The sequence below is a fragment of the Triticum aestivum genome, chromosome 1D (assembly GCF_018294505.1).
Source record: "Triticum aestivum cultivar Chinese Spring chromosome 1D, IWGSC CS RefSeq v2.1, whole genome shotgun sequence".
In the NCBI taxonomy this organism is placed as follows: Eukaryota; Viridiplantae; Streptophyta; class Magnoliopsida; order Poales; family Poaceae; genus Triticum; species Triticum aestivum.
In genome coordinates, this window is record NC_057796.1 from 443,517,146 (window position 1) to 443,533,875 (window position 16,730).

A 16,730-nucleotide genomic window follows, 5' to 3' on the forward strand; every position below is an offset into this window, starting at 1 on the left:
AGGCGAGTACTGGACTGCAGCTAAGCCCCCGAGTGAGAGGCTTGCTCACCACTCGGTAGGATTTTTCAAACTTAGGCGAGTACTGGACTGCAGCTAAGCCCCTGAGTGAGAGGCTTGCTCACCACTCGGTAGGATTTTACAAACTTAGGCGAGTACTGGACTGCAGCTAAGCCCTCGAGTGGGAGGGTTGCTCACCACTCGGTAGGAATTTACAAACTTAGGCGAGTACTGGACTGCAGCTAAGCCCCCGAGTGAGAGGCTTGCTCACCACTCGGTAGGATTTTCAAACTTAGGCGAGTACTGGACTGCAGCTAAGCCCCTGAGTGAGAGGCTTGCTCACCACTCGGTAGGATTTTTCAAACTTAGGCGAGTACTAGACTGCAGCTAAGCCCCCGAGTGGGAGGGTTCCTCACCACTCGGTAGGATTTTACAAACTTAGGCGAGTACTGGACTGCAGCTAAGCCTCCGAGTGGGAGGGTTGCTCACCACTTGGTAGGATTTTACAAACTTAGGCGAGTACTGGACTGCAGCTAAGCCCCCGAGTGGGAGGGTTGCTCACCACTCGGTAGGATTTTACAAACTTAGGCGAGTACTGGACTGCAGCTAAGCCCCCGAGTGAGAGGCTTGCTCACCACTCGGTAGGATTTTTCAAACTTAGGCGAGTACTGGACTATAGCTAAGCCCCCGAGTGAGAGGCTTGCTCACCACTCGATAGGATTTTTCAAACTTAGGCGAGTACTGGACTGCAGCTAAGCCCCCGAGTTTGAGGTTTGCTCACCACTCGGTAGGATTTTTCAAACTTAGGCGAAACGGATTCGCGGCAAAGTCACCCACTGGGGGATTTCAGACGCAAGAAAAAGTTACAACAACCATTTAGGAAGACTGTAAAGCTCTTGTCTTTGATAAACAAACTACAAAGGTATTTCTTATTACATCTCATCTGAATGAGTACTTAAGTATAATAGCGGCGGAGCAGCTCCGCGTTCCAAGCCTGTGGCTCGTCTTTCTGATGCTCGACATTGTAAAGATGGTATGCTCCATTGTGGAGAACTCTAGTGACAATGAAGGGACCTTCCCAAGCAGGGGCGAGCTTGTGTGGTTTCTGCTGATCCACTCGAAGAACCAAGTCTCCCTCTTGAAAGGCCCGGTCCCTCACGTTTCTGGCGTGGAATCGACACAAGTCTTGCTGATAAATGGTTAACCGGATTAAGGCCATCTCTCTTTCCTCCTCTAGGAGATCGACTGCGTCTTGTCGGGCCTGTTCTGCTTCATCTTCAGAGAAGAGCTCGACTCGGGGTGCATTGTGAAGCAAGTCACTCGGTAGGATAGCTTCAGCTCCATAAACCAAGAAGAATGGAGTTCGGCCAGTCGACCGATTGGGAGTTGTCCTCAATCCCCAAAGAACTGATGGAAGTTCATCAACCCAGGCGCCTGCTGCGTGCTTGAGATCACGCATCAGTCGGGGTTTCAGTCCTTTGAGAATCAAGCCATTTGCTCTTTCTGCTTGTCCATTCGACTGGGGGTGGGCGACTGAAGCATAGTCGACTCGTGTGCCTTGGGAAGCACAGAAGGCTTTGAACTCATCAGAATCGAAGTTCGACCCGTTGTCAGTGATGATGCTGTGCGGAACTCCATATCTGAATGTCAATTCTCTGATGAAGCTGACGGCAGTACTGGCTTCAAGATTCTTGATAGGCTTGGCTTCAATCCATTTGGTAAACTTGTCGACTGCTACAAGCACATGAGTGAAGCCGCTCCTACCAGTCCTCAGGGGTCCAACCATATCCAATCCCCAAACAGCAAAGGGCCAGACGAGTGGAATAGTCTTCAGGGCTGACGCAGGCTTATGGGAAATATTGGAGTAAAACTGGCAGCCTTCACATTTGTCGACTATATCTTTCGCCATTTCATTTGCTCGTGGCCAATAAATCCGGCTCGGTATGCTTTGGCCACAATGGTCTTAGAGGACGCATGGTGACCACAGGTCCCCGAGTGGATGTCGTTGAGGATCACTCGACCTTCTTCTGGTGTGATGCATTTCTGGCTGACTCTGGTTACACTTTCCCTAAATAGTTGTCCTTTTATCACAGTAAAGGCTTTGGATCGACGGACGATCTATCGAGCCTCTTCTTCATCCTCTGGGAGTTCTTTCCTAAGGATATACACAATGTATGGCACTGTCCAGTCGGGAGTGATGACCAAAACCTCCATGATCAGGTCGACCACGGCTGGGACTTCGACTTCAGTCGGATCTGTGGCGCTCTTAGGCTGTGGGGGCTCTTCAGTGAAAGGATCTTCTTGAATTGGAGGTGTATGAATGTGTTCCAAAAACACGTTGCTGGGAATGGCTTCCCTCTTGGAACCTATCTTTGCTAGATCATCGGCTGCTTGATTTTTCAGTCGGGGTATATGATGGAGCTCTAACCCCTCAAATTTCTTTTCCAACTTCCTCACCGCATTGCAGTAACCAGTCATAGCTGGGCTTCTGACGTCCCACTCCTTCATCACTTGATTGACTACCAAATCTGAGTCCCCGTAGACCATGAGGCGACGGACGCCGAGTGAGATGGCCATACGTAACCCATATAAGAGTGCTTCATATTCTGCTTCGTTATTGGAGGAATCCAATGAATCTGGAGAACATATCTGAGCTTGTCTCCTCGGGGAGATACCAGTACCACCCCGGCATCGGAACCATTCAGCATCTTGGAACCATCAAAGAACATGGTCCAGTGCTCCGAGTGGACTTGAGTCGGCAGTTGCTGTTCGATCCACTCGGCGAGGAAATCTGCTATTGCTTGGGACTTGATAGCTTTCTTTGCCTCAAACTTGATATCCAAGGGAAGAAGTTCAATCGCCCACTTTGCCACTCGACCAGTTCCATCTCTGTTGTTCAGAATCTCTGATAATGGAGCGTCGCTGACGACTGTAATGGAGTGGTCAGAGAAATAATGTGCAACCTTCTTCGTGGTCATATAAATCCCATAAACAAGCTTCTGATAATGTGGATATCTTTGCTTTGATGGAGTCAAAACTTCAGAAACATAATATACTGGGCGCTGAACTTTATAGGCTTTTCCTTCTTCTTCCCGCTCGACCGTAAGTACTGTACTGACGACTTGTCCAGTGGCTGCAATGTAAAGCAGTAAAGGCTCTTTGCTGATTGGGGCAGCAAGCACCGGCTGGGTGGAAAGCAGGGCTTTGAGCTCTGCAAATGCTGCATCAGCTTCAGGAGTCCACTTGAACTTATCAGACTTCTTCATCAGTCGGTAAAGAGGCAATGCCTTTTCACCGAGGCGAGAAATGAATCGACTTAAGGCGGCCAAACAACCTGTAAGCTTCTGAACATTGTGCACACGCACAGGGCGTTTCATTCGGAGAATGGCACCAACTTTCTCTGGGTTAGCGTCGATCCCTCGTTCGGAAACGAGAAAACCAAGTAATTTTCCGCCCGGAACTCCGAATGTGCACTTTGATGGATTAAGCTTGATATCATACCTTCTGAGGTTGGCAAAAGTTTCAGCAAGGTCAGCCAGCAGGTCGGAACCTTTACGTGACTTGACCACAATGTCATCCATGTATGCTTCCACATTCCGCCTGATTTGAGTGAGTAAACACTTCTGAATCATCCTCATAAATGTGGCTCCAGCATTCTTCAGGACGAATGGCATGGTGACATAACAGAAGCACCCAAATGGAGTGATGAAAGCTGTTTTTATCTCATCGGGTCCATACAGTCGGATCTGATGATACCCGGAATAAGCGTCCAAAAAGGACAAGCGCTCACACCCTGCAGTCAAGTCGACTATTTGATCGATGCGGGGGAGATGAAAGTGATATTTCGGGCAGGCCCGATTGATATGCTTGAAGTAAATGCACATGCGAAGTGAGTCGTCCTTCTTGGGGACCATGACAACATTGGCTAGCCACTCGGAGTGGTAAATTTCTCGGATAAACTCAGCTGCTAGGAGCCGAGCTACTTCTTCACCGATCGCTTTTCTCTTCTGTACGGCGGACCGTCGAAGATGTTCTTTGACTGGTTTCACTTTTGGGTCGACTCGCAAACGGTGCTCAGCCAGCCCCCTGGGAACACCTGGCATGTCAGAAGGTTTCCATGCAAAGATGTCCCATTTCTCACGGAGGAACTGGATGAGCGCTTCTTCCTATTTGGAGTCGAGCGTTGTCGAAATGTGAGTCGGAGCAGCATTGGGATCGGTCGGGTGAATATGAATCGGCTTCGTTTCACCAGACGACTGAAATGCTGAATCGGTGGCAGGCTTCTTAGCTCGCAACAAATCACTCGGATCTGCATTCTTTTGATACTCCTGCAATTCCACTACTGCCATTTGTGCATCGGCAATCTTTGAGCCCTTCTGGAAGCACTCTTCTTCCTTCTTCCGATTGCCAGTGATAGTGATCACTCCTTTGGGACCAGGCATCTTCAATTTGAGGTACACGTAGAACGGTCGAGCCATAAAACGTGCATGAGCTAGCCTGCCCAGAATAGCATGATAAGCACTCTGGAAATCGACGACTTCAAACGTCAACTTTTCTTTGCGGTAATTCTTGGAATCACCGAAAACCACATCAAGGGCGATCTGGCCGAGTGACTCAGCCTTCTTGCCAGGAATAACCCCATGGAAACTCATATTGCTTTCACTGAGTCTGGACATCGGAATGCCCATTCCTTTCAAGGTCTCCGCATACAGTATATTCAGGCCACTGCCACCGTCCATCAGAACCTTAGTCAACCGAGTGCCTTCGACGACTGGGTCGACCACCAACGCTTGCCTCCCAGGGGTGGCTATGTGTGTTGGGTGATCAGACTGGTCGAATGTAATGGCAGTCTGAGACCACTTCAAATAATTGGGCGTCGCTGGGGCGACCATGTTCACTTCTCTGTTGATGACTTTCAGTCGACTTTTGCTCTCAACATCAGCAAAAATCATCAGAGTTGAATTGACGTGAGGGTAACCATCATCGTCCTCTTCCTTATCCTCAACCTTGTCTGATTATTTCTCTTTCTCTTTGGGCTGTTTCTCTCGGAATTGCTGGATCAGGAGCCGACATTGTCGAGTGGTATGCTTCGGGTAGATGAGATTACCCTCCTCGTCTTTTTTGGTGTGAATGTGGCACGGTAAATCCAACACATCATTTCCATCTTGATCTTTTACCTTCATGGGGTTCCATGGCCCATTGGCATCCCCTTGAACTTTCCTTGAGTCACGGCTAAGGCTTCTCCAGGAGCAGCTGGCTCGGCTTTGCGCTTCTACTTCCGACTGGAATTCCCTCCCCCGGTTTCGTGGGCGACTGTTTTGTGCTTGCCACTCCGGAGCCGATCCTCCTCTTCACCATTAGCATACTTGGTGGCAATTTCCATCATTCGACTCAGAGACATATCTCCAGTCCGACCGAACTTCAGATTCAATTCCCGATACTTGACGCCTTCCTGGAAGGCACAAACTGCTTGGTGATCAGACACATTCTCCACCGTGTGGTGCAACGTGATCCATCTCTGGATATAATCTCTCAAAGTTTCATTCGACTTCTGTACACAAGACTGTAACTCTGTCAGCCCTGCTGGTCGTTTGCATGTACCTTCAAATGTTCTAACAAACACCCGAGCGAGCTCTTCCCAGCTATAAATACTGCCAGGTGCTAGCTGATTCAACCACGCTCTGGCCGAGCCCTCTAACATCAGAGGAAGGTGTTTCATGGCCACTTCATCATTACCACCACCAATCTGCACAGCCACTCGGTAGTCCTCAAGCCAAGTGTCAGGCTTGGATTCACCAGTGAACTTGCTGACTCCAGTCGCCAACCTGAAGTTGGGAGGAATCACTGTTGCTCTAATGGCTCTACTGAAACACTCGGGACCCGAAACATGCACCCTGCTGTCGGTCGGGTAATCTCTATCGTGGCCATCTCTGTGTGCTCTATTCCTGTCAACCAGACCTTGAACGAGAATGGATCTCGCGTCAAAGCCCGGCTCCCGGGGGTCGACTGGAATCCTTTGTCCACCACTATGAGGGCATCTGTCATCGTGTTGCCGAGGCGCGTATGACCCACTCCTTGGGGGAGGCGTGGGCACTCGACGACGATCATACTGCTCACAGTTCCTGTACTGATCCTGTCGATCTCCACGTCCCTCACGCCTTGGAGGCGATCTTGGGCTGTGAGCCGACTGAACTGTGCCTGCCATCACAGATCTACTATGAATCCTATTCCGAGACTGTGACACTGTTGTGTTCTGCTCCCCTGCCGCCCGGAGCAAATCCCGGATCTGCATCAAACCCCTACCAGCCTCCGACTGGGAAGGCTGAATCGATTCTGCTATTCGGGCAGCAGCCATGAGATTCTGGATCGGAGTTCGATATACCTGGGTTGGAGGCGGAAAGAGTTGACGTCGACTGGATTCAGGAACTCGCTGCCGAGCACGCTCGTCGAGTGCGTGCTGGAGATTCTCCAGTCGAGTGCGCTCAGCCAAGTTGGCCAGGCGCACCTCCTCCAAGGCCCGGGCCTCGGGGGTTTCTCCAATGATAGGAGTGTGAAGTGCATCCATGTTACGGCGGCGAAGCTCTTCCTTCTGCTGCGAAGAGAGGGGCTCGGGGCGGTACTCCTCGTGGGCACGCGACGGATCGCCTCCGCCATCACCACCGTCGACGCAGGGGAAGCCAGGAGGACTGCACGGTCCGTTGACCATCAGGACTTCCGCCGTAGGGTCACTGCTGTCGCACTTGCATGCGGTCTCAACGGAGCCAGTCAAACAGGCCGTAGAGAGTTTCGTCGGGCTCGATTGCCGCGACTTGAGGGGTGACCGACTGGCGAGCCACCGCGTGCCTCGCCCACTGCTAGAGCCTCGACCGACCGGAACGCTTGTGCCGGCGGGCTGCAGGGAGTGAAGACGCCACAGGAGCCGACCGATACTGGGTCGACGGCTGCCGCAGGAGGACGCCGCGGACGCATGCGCGAAAGTGCGTTGCCCCACGGACGGGGAGCGCCTCGACGTCGAATGGAGCCTCCTGGAGCCAAGCGGAGTCGTCGGCGACGAACACGAGCGCGCCGAGATGGATCTTGCGGCCCTCGGTCAATCCTCCGCCTGAAACCATGCTGATGGGGATCGGAAAAATTGCAACTTCTCCAACAAGTCGCTAAAACACCTGCCCCACAGTGGGCGCCAACTGTCGTGGTTCTAAGTCTGACAGTAGAATGGGGGGTAGGGATGTAAAGGCAAGGTCCTAGCTATGGAGAAGCTGTACGCATGAGTTTTACGAGGCCCTTCTCGGAGGAAGTAACAGCCCTACGTCTCGGAGCCCGGAGGCGGTCGACTGGATTATATGCGTGTGTGTTACAGGGGGTGTGAACCCTTGTGCCAGTGGAGGGGGGTGGCTTATATAGAATGCGCCAGGACCCCAGCCAGCCCATGTTACAAGGAGTTCAATGTTCATAAAGAAGGAGCGTTACAGGTAACGTCTGTAGTAAAGTAATATAAATGACTATTAAGTCTAAGAGTAAATGCCCGACCGTTGCTGCGCGGAGTGGCTTTAGGTCTTCTGCATGTCGAGTGGTTTAATGGTCGAGTGACATAAACATGGGGGGTCGTCGAGTGAATGGTAGGTCGAGTGGATTGCATTCGACACCTTCATTGGGTCCCCCCTATTTACTCCTGAACCTCTTTGCTTCTAGGACAAGGACCTTAGGTAGGAAGTATAGGTCAGGCCTATTACCCTATCCCAGGTCTATGTCCTCATCAGGGCCCACTTCATATCTATGACACAACGGCTCGCATTCCTATGATGATTTTCAGACTTCATCGTAGATTATTGTCAACTCAATTGGGCATCAACCATGGCTATAACGAAACAAATATATTCATCATAGATGTGCTCACATCTATGATGAATTTTCTCGACCATGGAGTCATTTATATCACTATTTGTTGTAGTGATATGCATATGAGAATAAGCACTCGAAATGACAAGGGATAACCATAACCATTGGCGTTCTCACCTATTATACTCTTAAATAGTAGAAGCCAACAAAAAGGGAACATGATGTCCACGTGAAATGCGTGATATCATCAAATCTAATTTTATTGCAAGATATTCCTGGCATGTATTCCCACTAAAAGTAGTGTGAATAGATGACAAATGAAATGTAAGTAATGGAACCTACCATTTAACTACTAGCTTAGCATAATGATACTGGTACACACATAAAATCTAAATTATCTAATGATTCTTATCCAACTACCTACTAAGGGGAAGTTATCACGAACTTGTATGGTGTAGCATGTTTGTTCGTTTATTCACTCAGTTTTTTGTTGTTTCTTTTTCTTTCATTTTAAATATTGTTTATATTTTCAAAATATTCTAAATACATATATTTCAGAGAAATTTACTTCAATTTTGAAAAGCATTTGTCGTGCATTAAGAAATGCTCATGCAAGGGGACCCATTTAATGGTGTGCCTGGGAAAAATATACATTGCAAATACGGTGTCAGGCAAGGGGACCCATTTTCCCCACTGTTATATGTTCTGGTTGGAGAATTATTCCAAATATTAGTCAATGAAGCTTGGAGAAATGGTGTGCTTAGTTTACCTATTGACACCAATAACACTGAAAGTTATCCCATTATCCAGTATGCTGATGACACTCTTGTCATATTACCTGCTGATGAGGAACAAATTAGCAAATTCACTGAGATACTGGACAATTTCTCTAGGTTCACTGCGCTTATTGTTAACTATAGTAAATCATCACTTGTCCCAATCAACATCTCTGATGACAGAGCCCAAGAATTAGCAGACATTCTTGAATGTAAGAAGGAGTCTATGCCTTTCACTTACCTAGGATTGCCTATGGGTATTACAAGACCTAAAGTCATTGATCTCATGCCCATGGTATCCAGATTGGATCAGAGATTATCTGGCATTGCAAACCTGATGACATACTCTGGTAGACTCACACATCTTAAAGCCATTGTATCTGCTTTGCCCATATTTGCCATGTGTTGTATCAGAGTGCCATTTACCATTCTGGATCATTTTGAGAAATCTGGGAGAAGCTTCCTTTGGTATGGGAAGGGGATCAACAAACATGGAAATTGCTTGATTAAGTGGGAGAAAGTTTGACTACCAAAAAAAGCAGGAGGACTAGGTCACTAGTAGAAAAAGGGCCATTTGTCCCGGTTCGTAAGGCCCATTTGTCCCGGTTGCTGAACCGGGACTAAAGGGTCGTTACTAAAGCCCTAGGCCTTTAGTCCCGGTTCTTACACGAACCGGGACAGATGGGCCTCCACGTGGCCGGTGCGGCGAGCCCAGGCAGGAGGGCCTTTGGTCCCGGTTGGTGGCACCAAACGGGACCAATAGGCATCCACGCGTCAGCAGCTGGCAGGAGCTGAGGTTTTTGTTTTTTTTTCTAAAAGGGGGTGGTTTAGGGGGTAATTTAGGGTGTGTTAGCTAGCTAATAGAGAGAAGTGTCCTCTCCTATCTCCGTGCTTGGTTTACCAACGCTACTGCTATGCCTAAACATGGCTTAGATTAAAGTGAAGGCAACATGTGGTGCATGTCGAAAGTAATACTAATCCTAACTTGATCAAGTTTGGATTAGTACTACTTTCGACATGCACCACATGCGTGTTGCCTTCACTTCAATCCAATCCATGTTCATTTCAGCCACTGATATATAATAACTCTTCATGCTCGCATCACGCATCATCATAATAATAATTCCTACTAATCATCATCATACAACTTCTACTCGTTATTAATAACAAGTCATACGATCATCATCCTCATAGTCATCGAACCAACCCTACTTAATTGTTCTTAGCACATGATCATCAGTATTAGGTAGGACCTAAATACCCTCTTTAAGGTAAAATAGCATAAAACAATATAGACCCTGACTCTCCATTATGGAGAATGGAGATCATCCTGTCTCCAATTCTTGCGCTTCACTTCCTTTTGCTTCCAAGAACCTCCTTACGACTGTCCATACATTTTTTCCATTCCTTGATTTTCATGTCTCCACTTCTTTTAGTAATCCGGTATGGACAGTTGAGATTTGTAGGATGACCTGGCCGTATGTTCAAAACATCAAGGTGACCACTCTGATACATCAGATGAGGCACACAATCATTCGGGATTTCCTGTTGAAAAACATATAGTAATAACTTCGTAGTTAGCAATGTAGTTAAGTTTTAAAAGAATTTATGCAAAAGATGTACGGATGTCGTAATACTAAAAAAATCTTACCATGGCATCTCCATGGATGTTACCGTAGTTCAACACGTGCACTAGTGGCACGTATTGACCATAATGTGGAGGAGTTTTACAATAGATATTGTAATTCTCAAGATCAGTACAAAATGCGACCAGATGATTTTTCTCCTTATAAGTTAACTCAGAGCCATCGGTGTAGTAGGTTCGGTCTACCATGTTCCGCACATTGTTTGAACAATCAAAATAAGCTGTCAATGGAAATAAGCTGTCAACTATTTTGAAATGAACAATATAAATTAGTTAATAACTATGTTTGAGAAACTCACATAGCGGTAGAATTGGAGGCGTATCAACAAGGACCCAAATGTCCATATTGTCTTGGTCGATGTCAGGATCACCAAGATCCATGGTGACAAGCATACCCTCATCAAAATCATACATCTTGCAAAGTGCTTCCCAATTTTTGCAACCAAAATGGGTTACGCTCTCAGAATTATACAGATTTACTTCAAAATCCATATCATGATAGGTCCTTCGGTGAATTTTCTTTGTTTCCATACTTTCATGGTCTTCAAAACCCATCCTCTCCAAGACATAGCGTCTTGCATGGCATGAGATAAGCTAGTCGAATTGTAAAAGATGAAAATTACACGTTGAAATAGTTGAAGTCGTGCTTAATTACGAAAAATAACACTTGTTGTCGTTGCCTACCGTTTCAACATCGAAGGTCTCCTCCAGCTTAACACTACTAGGGAAAACCCTAGCAGTAGCGCGGGTATTTTGCCTATCAGTAGCGCGGGACGACGCGCTACTGATAAGGCGCTACAGCTAATGTGTAGCAGTAGCGCCTGTCGTCCCACGCTACTGCTATACATAGCTAGCAGTAGCGCGCCTTAGTGAAGAGCGCTGCTGCTAATATCTGCAGCGCTTTTTAGCAGGAAGCGCTACTGGTAAGGCAGCGCTGCTGCTAACTTTGTTCCCCTCGCTACTGCTAGTTTTATTAGTTTTTTTTCTGCATATTTGTTTTGTATTTGAATAGGCTTTATACAATAATCTTTAGCATATCATACACATACAAATGTAATCATAGCATATACATACAACTAGTCTCATCAAATCATGTCATCATCATAATCATCATCCAACACAAAGTGGTCTCTCGTCATCATCTCGAAAATAGCGATATAAGTATCGATTACTTGCAACACATCGTCATCCACCTAAACAATGATATATGCGAGAAGAGCTATCACTTTGAGTGAGAGCGGAACTATGCAGTACATGAGTTCATATCCCTCTCTCGCATTAGTGTGAACCTAAACTAACTACTGCATGTCGCTCGGAAACCGGAAACCGGTACACCTGAGCCTGACACTCCGGCCACTCGTCGTATATATACTCCTGGCGTAGCACTTCTTCGCCATCGATGATCTATGCACCTGCATCATCACATGAGTCGATGATATGCAACATATATAGTTGAGCAACAGAAAGAGACAGACTTGGCAAAAATAGAAGCAACATATCATAAGCATAAATAACAAAGTTGATCGTACCCAAAATGCCCTAACTAGAGTGATCGTCGCAAGTCGAGGAGGACGGTTTAATTACATCACAAATAAAGTTTCGTCGTGCATAACTCAAAGTTTCATCATACAGAAAGTATGGACTAAACGGACACATTGTCATATATCGACAATCACTCCAACATGGCATGCCATCCATCCAAGTCAGAGAGATAGTCCCCGAGCCTAGTGAAAGGCCTCAAGTCGAGACGCTGAGAGGCTACCCATGTTCGGACGTCTTCCCGCGACATTTGTCCTTCTTCGTAGAACATCCCTGTTTTTCCGACGACCTCCTTCATGATAATTTGGGCAAGTTCACGCTGGATGTGATAGAACTCAGCTCGAAGTCGATGATACTCGATATCTCCTACGTTCTTTGCCCATTGCAGAATATGGGCATCGCCGGATGTAGGTGACATGCGAAGGTTCTGGTGATCCCGTCTGTACTCCAGCATGTGGTGTAGGACATAGAATCCATCATTAAGAGAATCACTCGGTTGCTGGATGCAGCACAAGTCGGTCTTATGGCCGAAGGCGGGCCTGCCGTCCCTTCTCTTCTTGTCCTTGACCTCTCCACCCCGTGCGTCGTAGTAAAACATAGCATTGTCGAGAACATCCTTGATGTCAGTGTAATCCTTTTTGTTAATGTTCTTCGACGAGTCCAAGTAAAGAGCGTGGGAGTATCGGGGGTAGAGGATGATAAGGACAGCGCGCCCGCCGCTGCGCAAAATAAGTACACCTCAAATTAATTAGCCTCCACCGTGCAAATGAATGATTGAAATCGAAGGAAGGATATCTGCGCGGATGACTTACAGGGGATGATAAGGCACGAGAATCGCCTCCTTGTCCTTATTGGCGAGCATGAAATTGACGGTGTAGTCCCTCGCGTATTCAAGGTGCTTTGCGCAGACTCCCAAGAAGCCCTCGTGCATGAAGTACGGGTCAGCGACACAGATATGAGGTATCTGCTCAACCCCGATGATGTAGTTCATGTGCAAGGCATAAAGGCGGACAAACGTAAAATCCAGCTTCTTCACGTGAAACATGTCGAATATGTAATCGAATCGAAGGAAGAACTTCTCCGCGGGGAATGTGTCGACGTACGACAATTGTCGCGGAACGTTAACCATGTAGAGTGGGTATCCTGGATCTTTCGAGGCGATGAGGCCTTTCTCTATCCGCAACACATCATCATGAAGTCTCCTTAGATCGACGAATCTGGCCCCTAGCGCTGCTGCAGGTAGGATTGGTTGACCGGAGATATGCCATTTATCCGCAGCGGGGATATCTATACGGTCTTGAACCCGAGGCTGCTGAGGCGGCTGGATCATAGAATCAGCTTTTTTGCCTTTCCTCGGTCTCTTCCTAGACTTCTTTACTACCGGAAAGTCGTCCATAATACGTTCAGCCTCCGGAGACGGCAATTCATGCACCGACTCATGACGCTCAAACCCTAAGTAGGCGCCAGTATAGACATACTGTTGAGTGCCATCGTCATCCTCATCCTCATCTATGGCGACATCACCAGCGACTAATGGAGCCTTTTCCTCACCCTCTCCGCTATCACCCAGCACGACAGCCGACGCTAATTGGGTAGGTGAGGTGTTGATGTTCATACCTAACTGCATGCTCGTGGGTGTGCTCCCGGCTGCCTCCAGACGAAGCAGACTCTTTGGCCACAACAGGACCCACCCATTGCAACAATCACCAAGCCGCCGTGGGGTCTCGTCGTCATCCCCCACTAGTACCAGAGGAGGCAAATTCTCGTGGCCCGGTTTGACACTGGCCACGGAAACCTTGAAGACGTTTGGGGGGATTGGCCGGCTGTGGAACAATGGTTCCTTCGGCTTCATTATCGTCGCCTTCCCCACGTCCACCTTCTGGTCGCCGATGGTGTACAATATGGTGCACGGGGTTTCGTCGGCCTGCAAAGAAAAGTCTGCGACGTGAGACATCCGAAAGGCAATGAAAACGGGAGATTATACATTTATTGAAGGGGGCCAGTGTGACAGATATCGTGAGGGCGTCGAGCTCAGCCAAAGCTGAAGCACTACCGAGCACGTTCGGTGCCAGAGCCGGTGCCGGAGCCGGTGCGGGAGCAGGTGCGGGAGCAACCCTAGTCGAGCTGCTCCCCAAGAAGTCAGCAAGGGGAAAGTCCGCTGCATTTTTTTCTGGATTTTGCCTTCTCCAATTGAAAACGGCGGGAACCAAGGAAGTAGACATATCTACAACCACCTGTTTTGCGGCAGCTACCGCTGTTGCGACTGTCTGAGATGATTTCTTCTCAACCGCAATCTCAACCTTCTTGTCGATGTTTTCTTCAGTTAACCTCCGTCTTTCCTTTCTCTCCTCTGTGGTCTCACGGTAGTACTTCTTCCACGTGGCGCCGTCTCCGACACCGTGCATGCGTCCATACGACGGTCGAGTCTCCACCGGGAGTCGTTTCAATATGTTCAACGCCCGGTTGAATGGAGTGTCCCACTTGGGCCTCGCCAATGCCTCAAACGGCGAGTCGCTTTCGGCCGCAATCCTGTGTTGCTCTCTCTGCAAAAGGCACAAGGATTGTTTACAAATATGACTAAGGTGTAGTCGAATTGATCAGAAACTAAAATTACCAGCAGTCTCATGAACTCCGTCGTGACCGCGTTCGTCTCGAAAACCTTCTTCACTGGGTCCCAACGGTGCCAGGCCCTAAGGACGTCACGCTCCTGCGGGACGGTGAACTCCGCCAAGGGGTCTGGGATGCCCAGACTCGCGGCTTCCGCATCCTCCTTGGCCCATATGGACCTCTTCCCGCCGTAACCATGGCTTCCGAGGTGGTGGCACCCAATGTTCCTCTGTTGAAGCCCCTTCATGTAGTTTGACTTTTTTTGGCATCTTCGGCCTCGCAAGCCGCCTTGAATATTTCAAAGTGCTCTGCCGTGATTGTCGGATTATCCTTTACAATCTCGGAGTAGGGTTCCTTTTTGTCGATGATCCTTGCTTTCACCCATGTTTTCCAGGCGGCCAACGCGTCGCTAAACTTGGACATGGCGTGTTTGTTTATCTTCTTCATTGCCGGGTCCTTATCTGGATTTTTATAATCCTTTTCATTCCGGCCCGGGAACAAGAATATCTGGTGCAGCTTCTTTAGGAGGGAGGGCCTCATATTATCTATCTTCTGTAGTTTCTCATCGTTGATGGTGGAGGTTGTCCATACAATGCAGCCTATTTGATTGTCGTAGCACGCGCGCGCTTCGTCGGGTGCGTTTGGCTCAAAATTGTCGTCGTCCACCTCCGTGACCACCGGTCTAGTAGTCCTGAGTTTGTTAGGAAGTCGTTGCCTCTTTGCTTTCAGTTCTACACCGGCTCCGCTCCCCGAGGCAGCGCCGGTCTCAGTCTCAGCGCCGGTCTCGATGCCGGTCTGAGTCTCAGCGCCGGTCTCAGTCTCAGCAACGGTCTGCCTGTCAGTCTCAGTCCCCGATGCGACCGGTGGGCCCAGCAACAACATCGGTTGATCGTCGGCAAGGTTCAAAAATTCGTCTGCCGCCAGGTAGACGTCGTCGCAATAACCAGAACCCTGTCCTTCATCGTTGCTAGCCATGTTTCCTACGATTAAATCTAGTCAATTAATTCTAGACCTAATAAAATGAATAATGACATAAAAAAGGCCTATGTTTTGCAGGAACGTTGACTCCTTCCCGGTGCAGCAAATCCCGGGCACTCGATATCTCCTAGTTTGTAGCATAAGTCATGCCGAAATTCACGGAAAATTTCGGCATGACCTTTGCTAAAAAGTGGACAAATCGAGAACCTGAAATTTACGGGAATGGAAATGAATCAAAATTCCGGCAAAACATAGGCCACTCAGCTTCATTCCCTGGAAACAACAAAAGGCCAATTGGGCACAATTGAACCACCTCAATGAAAAGATATAATCAACAATAAAAGTCTAGGAAGGGATCATCTTTAAAATAAAACTTGCCTAAATTCTTTTCCTAGAAAAATAGTGGTCGAAAATAAATTTTTCTTCTAACCTAGCGAACCTAGTTAACCTAGCTTGTTAACCTAACGAACCAAATTAACCTAGCTAGTTAGTTAACCTAGTTTACCTAGATAATTAACCTAATTAAACTAGTTAACCTAGCTAGTTCTCTGTCAAAGCCCTAAATAAATTTTTGCTTAACCTAGATAATTAACCTAATTAAACTAGTTAACCTAACTAGTTCTCTGTGAAAGCACTAACTACATTTTTGCACTAACCTAGAAAATTAACCTAATTAAACTAGTTAACCTAGCTAGTTAGTATGTCCAATGTTTGTGCTATGCATCAAAGAGAGGGAGGGAGAGAGAGAGGAGGGGTGCTTACAGACGATGGCTCCGGTGGTGGCGAGGGAGGCAGTGGTGGCGAGGGAGGCAGGGGTGTCTCCGGTGATGGCGAGGGAGGCAGTTGTGGCGAGGGAGGCAGGGGCGTCGAGGGTGGCTCCGGTGGCGCCGAGGGCGGCTCCGGTGGCGTCGACGGCGCGCGGCTCCGGTGGCTCCGGGGGCGTCGACGTCGGCAAGAGACGGCGGCGAAGTGGGGCGACGGCGAATTGGGGACACGGCGGCGAAGTGGGGGAGAGGGATTTGGGGGAGAAGTGGTGGCCGGGTGGAGGGAAAACCGCTGGTTAAGTGAAACATAGCGGTAACGCGTTAAGGGAAACACGCTATAGCTAAGTTAGCTATAGCGCGTTTCACAAAACGCGCTACTGCTAAGCCTGTCTCTTTTTTTCCTTTTCTCATCTATTTTTCTTTACATTTTCTTTTTTCCTTTCTCCTTTTTCTATTTCTTTCATTTTCATTTACTTTTCTATTTGTTGTTCGATTTATTTTATTTTCGTTAGCAGTAGCGCCTTTCTACGAAAACGCGCTGCTACAGTAGACATAGCGGTAGCGCGGTTTAAACAAGAACGCTACTAC